The sequence below is a fragment of the Arvicanthis niloticus genome, chromosome X, assembly GCF_011762505.2.
Source record: "Arvicanthis niloticus isolate mArvNil1 chromosome X, mArvNil1.pat.X, whole genome shotgun sequence".
Taxonomy (NCBI): domain Eukaryota; kingdom Metazoa; phylum Chordata; class Mammalia; order Rodentia; family Muridae; genus Arvicanthis; species Arvicanthis niloticus.
The window spans coordinates 16,123,223-16,138,094 of record NC_047679.1 but is presented as its reverse complement, the minus strand read 5'-3'; the positions used below and the strand labels follow the sequence as shown (position 1 = coordinate 16,138,094).

The 14,872-nt window shown below is 36.0% G+C and overlaps 1 protein-coding gene across 6 annotated transcripts in view; it reads right to left on the bottom strand.

The window, feature by feature from the left end:
* Phf8 (PHD finger protein 8) overlaps positions 1-14,872 on the bottom strand; it is a 117,878-nt gene that overhangs the window by 54,208 nt on the left and 48,798 nt on the right. The gene's annotated exons all lie outside the window — the stretch shown is intronic.

The following is a 14,872-nucleotide window of genomic DNA, read 5'->3' as shown; positions in this document are numbered from 1 at the left end:
AAAACAGCAGTAAAGTACTTAAATGACTTGGTTTCAAAACTGATAAAGTAATTAGGTACTATGAGATTGGCATAAGAATAAACGTATATGCTGGGAATGCAGGTGTATGCCTCTAATCCCAATGCTTTGGAAGCAGAGGCAGGCAGATCTCCATGAGTTTTAGGCCTACCTGGTCTATGTAACAAGATCCAGGGCAGCCAGCATTATATGGTAACACATTATTCTAAGACATCTAAGGATGGTGGTGGCTCACACCTATATTCCTAACACTCAGGAGGCAGAAGCAGGGAGATCTCTGAGTTCAAGGTTAGCCCTGTCTACACATTGAGTTCCAAGACAGCCAGGACTACACAGAAACTCCATCATAGAACAAAACAAAATAAAATGACAATGCCTCTTAAAAATTAAACTAATAAATAAAAGAATGTATTCAAGAGGAAGAAAAGGAGTAAGAAGAGGAGAAGAAGAAGGAGAGGAGAAGCTAGGTGATGAAAGAGAGATAGAGGGGGGGAGACAGGGAAGCAGATGTTCATGTATCTCCACCAGTCAAAGATAGTAGATATATCTAGGTTGGGTAGTGGGTTACACCTCTGATTGAACAATACCAAACTTATAAAGCCTATGATTAACATTTTTTTAAAAAATGTATAAATGCAAAAAGGAAAAGGGGGCATGGGATATGGGTTTTCTAAGGGGGGGAAATGGGGAAAGGGGATGGCATCTGAAGTGTAAATGAAAGATCTAATAAAAAAAATATATTAAAAAAAAAAAAAGAATCTTACTTTGCCATAGGCCATAAACTTCTAGTGATCAAATGAGCAAAATAAAGTTAGGAATGTTCCAGAAAATCTTAATTTAGAAAGTATGTACTTTCTATGTAGAATAAATAGTTGTAAACATTATTAAAAAAAAAGAATGTATTCAAGTAGATAAATGGAACAACATTAAGAATCCAGAAAACACAATTAAATATGGTCACTTTACTTTTGGCATAGGTGCCAAGGCAATTGTTAGGAGAAAAGAATATTTCTTTTACCAAAGGATGCTGAGTTAACTGGTTATCTACAAACAAATAAATGGACTATTACCCTCACTTTACATATAAAACTAATACAAAATGTATCACAGATGAAAATGTAAAAGCAAAACCTATAAAACTACTAGAAGGAAGCATAGGAAAATATCTTTGTGACCTAGGATGAAGCAAACTAAGAACTTCTGGGGGAATCACCATCCCTGACCTCAATCTGTAATACAGAACTATAGTGATAAAAACTGCATGGTATTGGTGTAGATAGAGATAGACACACTGATCAACAAAATAGAATTAAAGACCCAGAAATAAGACCACACATTTATGCACACTTGATCTTTGATAAAGAAGCCAAAAATATACAATGAAAAAAAAAAAAAAAAGAAAGCATCTTCAATAAATGGTGCTGGTCTAGCTGGCTGGCTGTATGTAGAAAAATGAAAACAGACTCATATTTGTCACCTTGCACAAAGCTGAAGTCCAAGTGGATCAAGCACCTCAACATAAAACTAGATACACTGAATCTAATAGAAAAGAAAGTGGGAAAGAGCCTTGAACTCATTGGCACAGGGGGAAATTTCCTAAACAGAACTCCAATGGCTCAGACTCTAAGATCAAGAATTGAAAAATGGGACTTCATGAAACTGAAAAGCTTCTGTGAGGCAAAAGACATAGTCAATAGGATGCCAGTAATTAAGATAACTTGAAATCAAACAAAAGATCCAAATATACAAAGAAAGAGTCTATGCCCAAAACAAAAAGAAATCCTACTAGTTTTGATAACATGGGTATATCTGTAGCAACACATTATGCTAAGTGAAACAAACCATAGAGAAAAAGAAAATGCATGATCTTATTTTTATCTCATATCTATAAAAAAACAAACAGAAATTTGTTTAAGTAAAGGGTACAGTGGTAGTTATGAAGGATAAGGTGAGATGGAACAGATATTGGTTAAGAGGTATAGAGTTACACAGTTATGTAGTATGAGTAAATTCTAGAGGTCTTATTTGTGGCAGGAATTTCCTTGTCTAATCTATTTATATAGATTAGTGCAGCAGGAGGCCTATGATTGATTGGACAGGGAAAGGGGAGGCTGAGTTAAGAATTGCAGAAAAAGAGAGACGGAGAAAGGAGAGAGAGAAGGAGCCAAGATAGAGATGGAGGGACAGGATGATTCAGAACCAGTGTGTCTTTAAATAGCCACGGGTAGTTATGAATATCTTATAAGGTTAGAATAATTGGGATAACTTGTCTAATCTAGTTGGGCTGCTTATATCATTTATCAATTGGACCAGAAATTATTGTGTGGGCATCTTGTGATATATAAATATGACTTGTTAATTATAAGCTTCAAGAGTTTTGTTTTACTGGGATACTTGAATGTGGGCCTGCTAACCAGGGGGGTTATGGCTGAGAGGGTATGGGTGGCACTGAGGCAGCGAATCGGAGCTGGGAAGGCTGCACTGGAAGAGCCATGGAAGCAGAGGAGATGGCGAGTGGACAAGCCCACAGCGACACCAAGCCACATGCTACAACCGCTCCAGCACCATAAAACTGTCGGGGCTAGCTAGAGACAAAGGCAGTGGGGGCACACCAGGGCAGAGAGTTGGCAGCAATCACATGGGAAACCTGCCGTACTGTTTTTTAATACCTCCCACAATAGGTGGTGAACCAACATGTTGGGCAAGAATTCACTAAAAATTTAAGATTATGAGTCTGAGAGTTAGAGTTTTATTTTTATTTTATTTTTTTAAAGTGAGTATCTGGGTAGCACTAAAACAAGTCATGTGAACTCAAGCGTGGGAATTGAAACAAAGCAGCTCTGAAACAGGAGAAGGAGAATGAAGTTGCCTACTTCTTGGGGCAGAGATTAATTGAACTGCGAATTTATAAAAATGGGATTGTTTGCTTTTAGAAAAGAGTTATATACAGATTCCATACAAATCGCATGGGAAATTTTGCCCATGGTTCAGAACTAGGATAGGGAAAATTAGTCACTGACTCTAAGTAGAGAGTGCCATGCTAATAATGCCTGTACACTTGAAAACTTCTAACTCTATAGATAATTATTTTGAGGCTGGTAATCATTTCACACTGTAGACATATAAAACATTATACTGTATCAGTTAACTATAAAATATTTTGGGATTAGGGATATGGCTCAGTGGTACAGTACTTTGTCTAGTATGCATGAGGTTCTGGGTTCTATCCCCAACAGCCAAAACCAAAAATAACCAAAACAAAACCCCCATAATATTTATTTAAAAACAACAACATACAGGGCTGGATGGATGGCTCAGCAATTAAGAGCAGCTGCTGCTCTTGTGGAGGACTTAAGTTTGGATCCTAGCACCCATGCCAGGTAACTCACAACAACCTGTAACTCTAGCTCCAAGGGACCTTCACTGATACCAGCAGGAATGTGCGCTTGTTGTGCACACACATACACACACACACACACACACACACACACCATTTAAAAAAACATACAATGAGTCTAGCATGCTGGTACACTTCTGTACGCCTAGCACTTGGGAGGTGGAGGCAGAAGAATCAGGAGTTCAAGGTTAATTTCAGCTATAGTTCAATGTTGTGGATTGCTTGAACTACAAGAGACTCTAAAAAAATATTTTAAGATGAGAGAAACAATGCCAAAACTACACATAACTAGTAAATAATGAAGAGAAACACACACAAACACTACTACCAACAACAAAATAATAGGAATAAACAATTAATATTAAACATTAATATCTAAGAATATCAATGGACTCAATTCCCCCAATAAAAAGACACAATCTACCAGAATGTACATGAAAACAGGAAGGATCTATCCTTCTGAAGCATAGAAGAAACGCACCTCAATAACAAAGATAGACAGTACCTCAGAATACAGGGCTTGAAAAAGGTTTTCTAAGAAACAAACCCAAGAAGCAAGCTGGAGTAACCATTCTAGTACCTAATAAAATAGATTTTCAATCAAAATTAATCAAAAGAAATAGGGACAGACACTTAATACTCACCAATAGAAAAATTCACCAAGATAATCTATCAATTTAGAACATCTATGTCTCAAATGTACCCACATTTATAAAAGAAACATTAGTAAAGCTTAAATCACACATTGAGCCTCACACATCAATAGTGGGAGATTTCAATACCCCAATCTCACAAAAGGACAGGTCATCCAGACAGAAACTAAGGAGAGAAATAATGAAACTTACAGCTGTTATAAATTAAATGGACCTAACATATCTACAGCACATTTCACCCAAACACAAAAGAATATACCTTCTTCTAAGCCTCTCTCAGTACATTCTCCAAAATGACCACATATTCAGTCACAAAGCAAGTCTCAACAGAAAGAAAAAAATTAAAATAACCCCCTGTATCTTATCACCATGAATTAAAACTGGATTTAAACAACAAAAGAAACAACAAAAAGCCTTCACGCTCAGGAAACAGAACAACTTTCTACTTAATGATCACTGGGCTGGAGAAGAAAAAAAGAAATTAAAAACTTTCTAGAACTTGACAAAAATGAAGGCACAACATACCCAAACTTATGGGAAACAAAGAAAGGAGAACTAAAAAGAAAATTCATAGCACTAAGTACCTTCATAAAGAAATTAGAGATTTCTTATACTAGCAACTTAACAGTACACCTGAAAGCTCTAGAACAAAAAGAAGCAAACATACCCAAGATAAATAGACATCAGGAAATAATCAGATTGAGAGCTAAAATCAATCAATTAGAAACTAAGAAAACATTACAAAGAATACAGAAACCAAGAGTTTGTTCTTTGAGGGAATCAACAAGACACACAAACCCTTAGCCAAACTAATTCTAAGGGAGAGGGAGAATAGCCAAATTAACAAAATCAGAAATGAAAGGGGGACATAACAACAGACACTGAGGAAATCCAAAGTGTCAATAGCTCTTATTTCAAAAAACCAGTACTCTACAAAATTGGAAAATCAAAAATGGACAATTTTCTTGATAGGTACACTTTCCAAAGATAAATCAAGATAAGGTAAATAATTTAAATAGACCTATAGCCCCCTAAGGAAACAGAAGCAGTCATTAAAAGCTTCCCACCAAAAAACCTGCCAGGGTCAGATGGTTTTAGTGCAGAATTAGACCAGACTTTCAAAGATGATTTAAAGCCATTACTTCTCAAATTATTTCACAAAATACAAACAGAAGGAACACTGCCAAAGTCATTCTATGAGGCCATAGTTATCCTGATACCTAAACTACACAAAGACTCAACAAAAAATAATTTCAGACCAATTTTCCTCATAAACATTGATGCAAAAATACTCAGTAAAATACTCGCAAACCAAAGCCAAGAACAAATAAAAACACCATCCACTATAATCAAGTAGGCTTCATCCCACGGATGCAGGGATGGTTCAATGTGCAAAAATCCATCAAGTAATCCACCATATGAACAAACTGAAAGAAAAAAAATCATCACATGATCCTTTCATTAGATGCTGAAAAATCTTTGACAAATTCTAACACCACTTCATCATAAAAGTCTTAGAGAGATAAAGGATACAAGGCACATATTTGAACATTATTAGGCAATATACGATAAGCCAATAGCCAACATCAACTTAAACAGAGAGAAACTTAAAGCAATTCCATTAAAATCGGGGGAAAGACAAGACTGCCCACTCTATCCATATCTATTCAATAAAGTGTATTAAGTTCTAGCTAAACAATAAGAAAACTAAAGGAGATCAAGAGGATACAAACTAGAAAAAAGGAAGTAAAAGTATCGCCATTCCCAGATGATATGATAGTATATGTAAGTAATCCCAAAAATTCTACTAGGGAACTCCTATGCTGATACAAAATTAAACAAAAAATCATTAGCTCTCCTATATACAAACAATAAAGGGGCTAAGAAAGAAATCATGGCAACAATACCCTTCACAATAGCCACAAATAATATAAAATATCTTGGTGTAACTCTAATCAAAAAAGTATGACACAAATTTCAAGTCTTTGAAGAAAGAAATTGAAAAAGGTATCAGAAGATGGAAAGATCTTCTATGCTCATGGATAGGCAGCACTGACATAGTGAAAATTGTCATCTTGCCAAAAGCAATCTACAGATTCAATGCAATCCCCATCAAAATTCCAATTCTTTACAGATCTTGAAAGAAAAATTCTCAACTTCATATGGAAAAACTAAAAACCCAAAATAGCTAAAACAATCCTGAACAATAAAACAATTTTTGGAAGTATCATTATCCCTGACTTCAAAGCTGTACTACAAAGCAATAGTAACAAAAACACATGGTACTGGTATAGAAACAGATAGATTGATCAATGGAATCTAATTGAAGACCCAGAAATAAACCCACACACTTACAGAGTTTTGACAAAAGAGTCAAAACAATAAAATGGAACAAGTGGTGCTTCAACAAATGGTGCTAGTGTAACTGGATGTTAGTATGTAGAAAAACGCAAATAGATCCATATCTATTATCCTGCACAAAACTCAAGTTCAAGTGAATCAAAGACCACAACATAAAAACAGATACACTGAAAATGATAGAAGACAAACTGGGGAACTCATTGGCACAGGAAACCAACAGCTTAGGCACTAAGATCAACAATTAATAAATGAGACCTCATGAAACCGAAAAGCTTCTGTAAGGCAGAGGGTACCATCAGTGGGACAAAATGGCAACCTTCACAATGGGAAAAGAACTTTACCAACCCTACATTCAACAGATGGCTGAAATCCAAAATATATAAAGAACTCAAGAAGTTAGACATCAACAAACCAAATAACCCAATTAAAAATAGGATATAGAGCCAAATAGAGAATTTTCAACAGAGGAATTGCTAATGGTCAAGAAGAACTTTAAAAAAGGTTCAACACCATTACCCATCAGGGAAATACAAATCAAAATGACTCTGAGATTCCATCTTATATCCATCAGAATGGCTAAGATCAAAAACTCAAGTGAAAGCTCATGCTGTCAAGGATATGGAGCAAGAAGAACTACTCCACTGCTGGTGGGAGTGCAAACTTGAACAACCACTCTGGAAATCAATTTGGTGGTTTCTCAGAAAGTTGGGAATAGTTCTACCTCAAAACCCAGCTATACCACTCCTAGGCATATATACCCAAAATAAGTTCCACCATACCACAAGGACATTTGCTCAACTATGTTCATAGCAGCTTTATTCCTAATAGCTAGAAACTGAAAACAACTTAGATGTCCCTCAACTGAAGAATGGATAAAGGAAATGTGGTACATTTAACAATGGAATATTTCTCAGCAATTAAAAACAATGACAGCATGAAATTCACAGGCAAATAGATGGAACTAGAAAATATCATCCTGAGTGGTAACCCAGACCCAGAAAGACACTCATAGTATGTACCCACTTATAAGTGGTACTAGACTGGCTATAAAATATAAAATAACCATGCTACAATCTATAGACCATACAAAGCTAAGTAACAAGGAAGACCCAAGGGAGGATGCTTGATTCTCTTTGAGAAGGAGAAATAAAATGGGGGGGGGGGAGTGGGAGAAGGAACAGGAGGATTCAAGTCTGGTAAGAATAGGAGAGAGAACTGGGATGGTTGGTAGGGCATCTCTTGGACAAGGTAGAAAGCTAGGACAATGGAAATTCCCAGAATCTACGAGGGTGACTCTAGGTAAGACTCCTAGCAATAGGGGATATGGAACATAAAATGGTTACCTCCTGTAAGCAAGCAAGACTTCTAGTGTAGGGAGGGAGACACCAACCTAGCCACAAAACCTTAGACCCACAATTTTTCTTGCCTGTAAGATGTGCATGGATAAAGTTGGAGCAGAAATTGAAGGAATGGCCAACCAATGACTGCCTAACTCGAGACCCATAACATTAGAGTCCACTCCTTACACTATTAATGATATTCTGCTATACTTACAGACAGGACCCTATCATAAGTGTCATCTGAGAGGCTTCACCCATCATTCAAACATTATGTGGAGCTCAGGGACTCTTGTGGAACATGGAGAAGGATTGAACAGGCCAGAGAGGTCAAGGACATCACAAGAAAACCTAAAGAATCAACTAACCTAGGCCCATAGATGCTCACACAGACTGAACCACCAACCAGGCAGCATGCAAGTGACAGACCTAGGCCCCCTACACAGATGTAACAGACAGGCAGCTTGGTCTTCATGTGAGTACCCTAAGAGCAGGAGCAGGGGCTGTCTCTGACTACATTGTCTGCCACTGGATCCCTTTTCCCTAACTGGACTGCCTTGTCTAGCCCCAATAGGAGAAGATACACCTAGTCCTACTGCAATTTGTATGCCAAGGCAGGCTGATATCCATGGGAGGCCTCTCCTTCTTTGAAGAGAAAGGAAAAGGGAGATGGGAGGAGAGGTAGGGAGATGTGGAACTGGGAAGAAACGAGGGAGAGCAAGGTACTATTGGGTTTAAAGTACTTAATGAGAAAAATACTATCAAGTTCATTTTTAATACATGTAGAATATTTATAGTCATTATGCATTATTAATAAATATAAACAGTATTAAATTCAGAATAATAAACACTGTTAATTAAAAAAAACCCTAAACACTAGCAGCAAAAAAAGTCAATGAAATGATTTCTAATGATACTCTGTTACAGGTGTAGACTGAAGCCTAGCATAATTATCAGAGAGGCTTCATCCACCAAGTTTTGGCAGCACATGCAGTTAAACATTAGGTAGAGCTCAGAGAACCCTGCAAAGGAATCAGTGGAAGAATTCAGGGAGTTAGAAGGGTCAGGAACACCACAAGAAAATACCCTATAGAATCAATGAATCAGAGGTCATAGGGGCTCATAGAGACTGAACCAACAATCTGGGAGCCAGTATGGGTCTGAACCAGGTCCTCTGTGTATATGTTATGGTTGTGTAGCTTGGTGTTCTAAAGGAACAGTGGAAGCAGGGGAGGAAAGGCTGTCTCTGACTCTTTTGCCTCTTTTTGGGACTCCTTTCCTCCTACTGAGTTGCTTCATCAAGCCTTAATATGAGGGGACGTCCCTAGTCTTTGTAACTTGATAAAAAAAAAAAAAAAAAAAAAGGAGGAAAGGAATGAATCTGGAGAGGGTTGTGAATGGGAGGAGAGAAAGGAGGGGAAACTGTGGTTGAGATGTATTTGAGAGAATAAAGGACAAAAAAGGACCTCATCTCTAATTCTATTAATAAGAAATGTTCAGAAAAAGCAAAACTATAGAGACACTAAGTATATTAGTAATTATTGACAGATTTGGCCTGGGACAATGGTAAAAATGTTCTAAAACTGAACTCTAAAGATAACTGGGCTATTCTATAAACTTAATAAAATTCACTTAATTACACACTTGTGCAGGTTAATTTATAGCATGCAAATTATACCTCAAGAAATCTTACTAATAAGTATTATCTTTAAGAGTTATTTTTATATTAGTTCAGAGAACAGGAAGAATAGAAAGAAAAAGAAAATTTTGATGTCAATCAATAGGCATGGTGTTATCGTTTCATCAATGGAGTAAGTTCTGCTATTCTATAGTGTAATAGGATGAATATAATTAACAATGATATCTTATATATCTCAAAGTAGTTCAAACTTTAAAAAAAATTACCAAGCCAGTCACTATCCAATATTACATTATACTACATAAATATATAAAAAATCTGTGTTAATCAAAAAAATATACATGCCAGCCATGGTAGCACATGCCTTTAATCCCATCAACTAGAGGCAGAGGTGGACAGATCTCTGTGAGTTCAAGGTTAGCCCAGTCTCCATAAATAGTCCTAGGCCAGCCAAGACTGAAAGACTGACTCTGACTCTGACTGACTGTGTCTCTCTCTCTCTCTCTCTCTCTCTCTCTCTCTCTCTCTCTCTCTCTCTCTCTCTCTCTGTGTGTGTGTGTGTGTATGTGTGTCTGTGTGTGTGTGTGTGGTGTGTGTTTCTCTCTTCAATATATGCATATATATAATATATACAACACATATGCAAAGGGAATAGAAAACAGATCCTGTTAGATTATCCTGTTAACACATGGTAAATAATTTTAGATAGTTAAAAAGAAATGTTTCTAGTAAAATCAGAACATTCATATATTTAGCAAATACCTATTTTGCAAAAATGTCTTTCAGTGAATTAGGTATTAGACTGACTTGTTTTCTAGTTCATGGAGTTAATGTTAATACAGAGTCTGTTACACAGCAAAGGCCCATTGATGACAAAGAGTATAACTAACTGTCTGGGTCACAGTTTTCACATGTATAACATGGGAATAACTATATTAACCTTGAGAGTTGTGAGGATTAAGTAATATATGTTAATGGCTAAAATAGTTTGAAACATAGCTGCTATTTAATGACAGATACCCATTCCCTCATTTTTAAATTTTTAGTTATGAAAATTTTAAACACATACAAAAATGTAAATGTATAATAAACTGCCACATCTTTCATCTAGCTAAATTTCCAAATATATGACATAGAGCCAATCTCGTTCCATCTACCCTTCACTATGCAATATAGTTATACTGAAAAAAGCCTAAATATACTTCATCTATAAATATTTCTATACCCTCTCAGTTTACTTAAAAATACCTCTGGCAGCTGCAACAGGTTAATAGAAGTAGCACAAGAAGATGACTGGAGGAAGGGGTACAGAGATCTCTTTATACTGTATTTGACTAGTCATTATAATTGATCATTTAGGACTCATAATTATCTCTTCCCCAGGAGACCTCCCAGAAGCTCTGAAAACTAGCAGAGCTCAACATTCTGTTCAATATTACTTGTAAGCAACAGGGATCTCAAATCCCAAGGGCAGCTCTGCTGCTCTCAGAATCTGCCCTTTTCCCTTAGTTTCTTGTCAGGTGAACCTAATACACTTTCCCTTAGGATCTGAAGAGAATGCTTTTCTACAAAGAGATTAGGTATCCTTGTGTTCCTACATTACCTTGCACTGTGCACTTCATTCTTGAATTCTGCTGGATAGTGTTCTAAGATTCCAGATGATAACTGTGGATTGCTTTTCCCTCCCTCCAATTCTCTAAATACATAAAATTTCTTCATGACATAGTCTCTAGCCACAATTACATCATCTTTATTTTCATCTTTATCAATGTATTTATAAGGGTTGCCATTTATTAAAAACACATAACACCATGTCTTATAAGAATGATAAATACATTAACTGATTTAATCACTGCCAATTCCTAAAGTAAATTTTATCTATAAAAAGATATTTTGAAAATATTAAATATTAATTTTCCGTATCACATAGCCAATATATATTAGAACTGGGATTCAAACTCAGGCCTGACTGATTACCAAGATCATGATTTTATTAACAACTTTTCCTTTATTCTTTTGGAAAATGTTATTTGCAATTATAAATAACTTGCTAACAAAAAAGACTACAAACTCAAATAAAGCAGATCCATGTTCTACACATCTCAGTGAACATCTGTACAGTTAAGAATAGCCACTCTGAAGCTTTGGAGGTTCACATTGGATTTTACACTTTCACCACTGAATATTTAGGTATATTTTTTAAAATAATTTTTAAACCAAGTATGTTGGTACTCATTGGTAACCTCAACATCAATGGAGGCTAAGCAAGGGGAATTACCTCAAGTTCGAGGCCAACCTGAGCTACATAGCAAATTCCAGGCCAGTCTAGACAAACCCCTTGATGGAACATTAAGAAAATTCCATGTAAGTAAATGTTTGTTCTCTCTTTTCACTTATCCTACTTTCTAGAGCTAAGCACTGTCCTGTCAAAGGTTTGGAATAACAAGCACAACATATGTAATAAATATACATACTTGCTTGAATACATAGATATATATCTACAAAGAAGGTATCTGGACAAAGAGGTGAAATGAGAGAGGATAATAAGGAAAAAACCCAAACTATTAATTTTTCATGTAGAAAATAAAAGAAGGGGTAATATTTTTGGTGAAAAGCAAGTCAGTGGCAGGGGTTAAGGAGGACAGAGGATGGTAGTGGGAAAGTAAATATAAACCAAATACAATTACATATGTGTATGAAAATATCATAATGACTTATGTTAAAAAAAAAAAAATGACTCCTAATACCCAAAGATCAGTGCCTTGTTCAACCTGCGAGAGAAGCTTCTTCTTTCAGTAGACGAGAATTAACACAGAGATCCACAACTGACCAAATGAAGAGAGTAAGAAACTTTGAAACACTCATTTCTAAATGGAGTATCTTCATCAAACCCCTATCCTCAAGCCTCAGGGATCTACACAGAAAAGGAAACAGATTGTAAGAGCCTAAGATAATGGATGATTCCAAGAAAACAGTTCCTTCCAGATACAATAGAACTGATGCACATATGAACTCACCAAGACTGTGGTAGCATCCACAGTACTGGCACAGATTCAAGGGATCCCAGGGAAGTGCACACTGGTTCCAACCCTTAACCAAGAAGCTATTCACAACTGATACTTGCTAGCAAAATAAAAATCAGTTCTCTCCAATGGAATGTCAACCACACTCCAAGGTAGGCCTCATACTAAGGAGTAGTTGGTTAAAAACAACAAACTCCATATTATTTTTTGGTAAGTTGTTTTGTTTTGTGCTGCTGTTGTTATTTTTGTCTTGGTTTTGTTTCTTGGGATTTTCAGCTTTTGGTTTTTTGAGAGAAAAATGTAAGCCAGAAAGAGAGAACATGCATGTACCCATGAAATTGAATGGGTAGGGAGGTGATCTGGGAAGAGTTTGAGGAGGGAAAAGCATGATCAAAATATAGTATATGAGAAAAAATTTTTAAATAAAAACATTATAAAGGAAAATGCCATAATGAAATTTTCTACTTACATGCTCACTAAAAAATTATGGTTGTCCATGGATAAAACAAAGGGAAAAAAAGAAAACAAAGGGAAAGAGATAGAAATAGGATTTTTCACTGCATGTTCTGCCACATATTTGCTTTTTTTTACATTTATTTATTTCATAGAGAGGGTATATACATACCACAATACACACATGGAAGTCAGAGGCTAACTCAAGGGAGTTGGCTTTCTTCTTTGAGAGAGATGAACTGGGTCTCATCAGGATTGGTGATAAATGCCTTTAACTATTGAGCCATTACCATACACTGAACCGTTTGAATTTTAAACCATATAAACTGAAATTTAAGCATCTTCTAAACATTAAAAATATAAATAAAAAACATATATATTGTTTTCACCCACACACACAATAGTATGTATGCCTTTTTAAAAGTAAAAGTGCAATCAGATGTTATTTTATTTTTATTTATTTTTGGATGTTATATTATAATCTGATTTGTTTCACTGAAAAATATATTTTGGGGCTGGAGATGGCTCAATGGTTAAGAGCATTAATTGGCTACTCTTCCAGAGGTCCCAGATTCAATTCCTTGTAACCTAGTGGAGGCTCATAACTGTCTCTAACTCCAGTCCTAGGGAATGACTCCCTCTTCTGGTCTCCTTGGGCACTGCATGAACCTGGTGCTCATACATACATTAAGGTAAAAACAGACAAAATAAAAGTAAATCTTAAGGCTAGGTGTGGTGTTGCATGCCTTTAATCCAGCACTTGGAAGGCAGGTGGATTTCTGTGAGTTTGAGGCCAGCCTGGTCTACAGAGCAAGTTCCAGGACAGACAATGCTACAAAAAGAAATACTACCTTGAAAAACCAAAACAAGTAAAAAAATTAGTTATGCTATTAAAACACATCCGTGCGCACACACTTACAGACACACTCTCACATGCACACATGTGTATAAATATATCGAGCCAGAAATGGTAGTAGAACATGCCTACAATTCCAGCAATCAGGATATAAAGGCAGGAGGATCATGAACATAGCCTACATAAGTGAATTCAATGTCACCCTGAGGTACATAGATAGACCTTATCTCAAAAAAAAAAAAAAAAAAAAAAAAAAAAAAAAAAAAAAAAACCAAAAACAAAAATGTGTGGGAAGATGACTGGGTATGTAGTTCAATAGCAGAGTGACTGCCTAGCATATACAAACCCTTAAATTCAATCCCTGGAATGAATTAAAAAAAAAAAAAAAACTTTTAAATATACCTTGAAACAGGGAGTGTCTCTAGTGGCAACTATTTGGGAGCCTGGAGCATTACTTGAGATCAGGAATTTAAGACCAACCTGAGCAACACAGTGAGATACCCATCTCGATAGAAAAAAAAGACACTACCTTGGACATCTTTCTGTGCTAACAAGATATTAAACTGTTCCATTCTTTTTAAATTCTCTATTTCTTGGACTCCCTGTGCTGGCAAACATTTGAATTAATTACAGGCACATATCATTACAATGACACAGTATGCACTGAACATTTCTCCTTACATATTTATACAACAGTGTACAATATAGAACCCATAAACTGTATTTCTATGCATTTAATTATAAAAGCATATTTTAAAATGCATGTTCTTGAGCTAGCAAGATGGCACAGTACGTAAAAGAACTAGGCATGCAAAGCCTGACAAAGTGAGTTTGATTCTTGGAACCCATATCAGAAAAAAAGAATGAATTCCCAAAAGTTGTCCTCTGACCATCATGCCCATGCTGTGGCACCCCTGTATTGCCCTTGATGCCCACCCCTCTATACATATAGTGAATAAAACTTAACTAAAATCCCCTATTTTCTTTTGTTGAAGATTTATTTTTATTTTATATACACGAATATTTGGCCTGCATGTATGTATGTGCATCACACATGAACCCAGTTCCCATGGAGATCAGAAGAGGGCATCTGATGCCCTGGAACTAGAATTATGGATGATTGTAAATTACCATA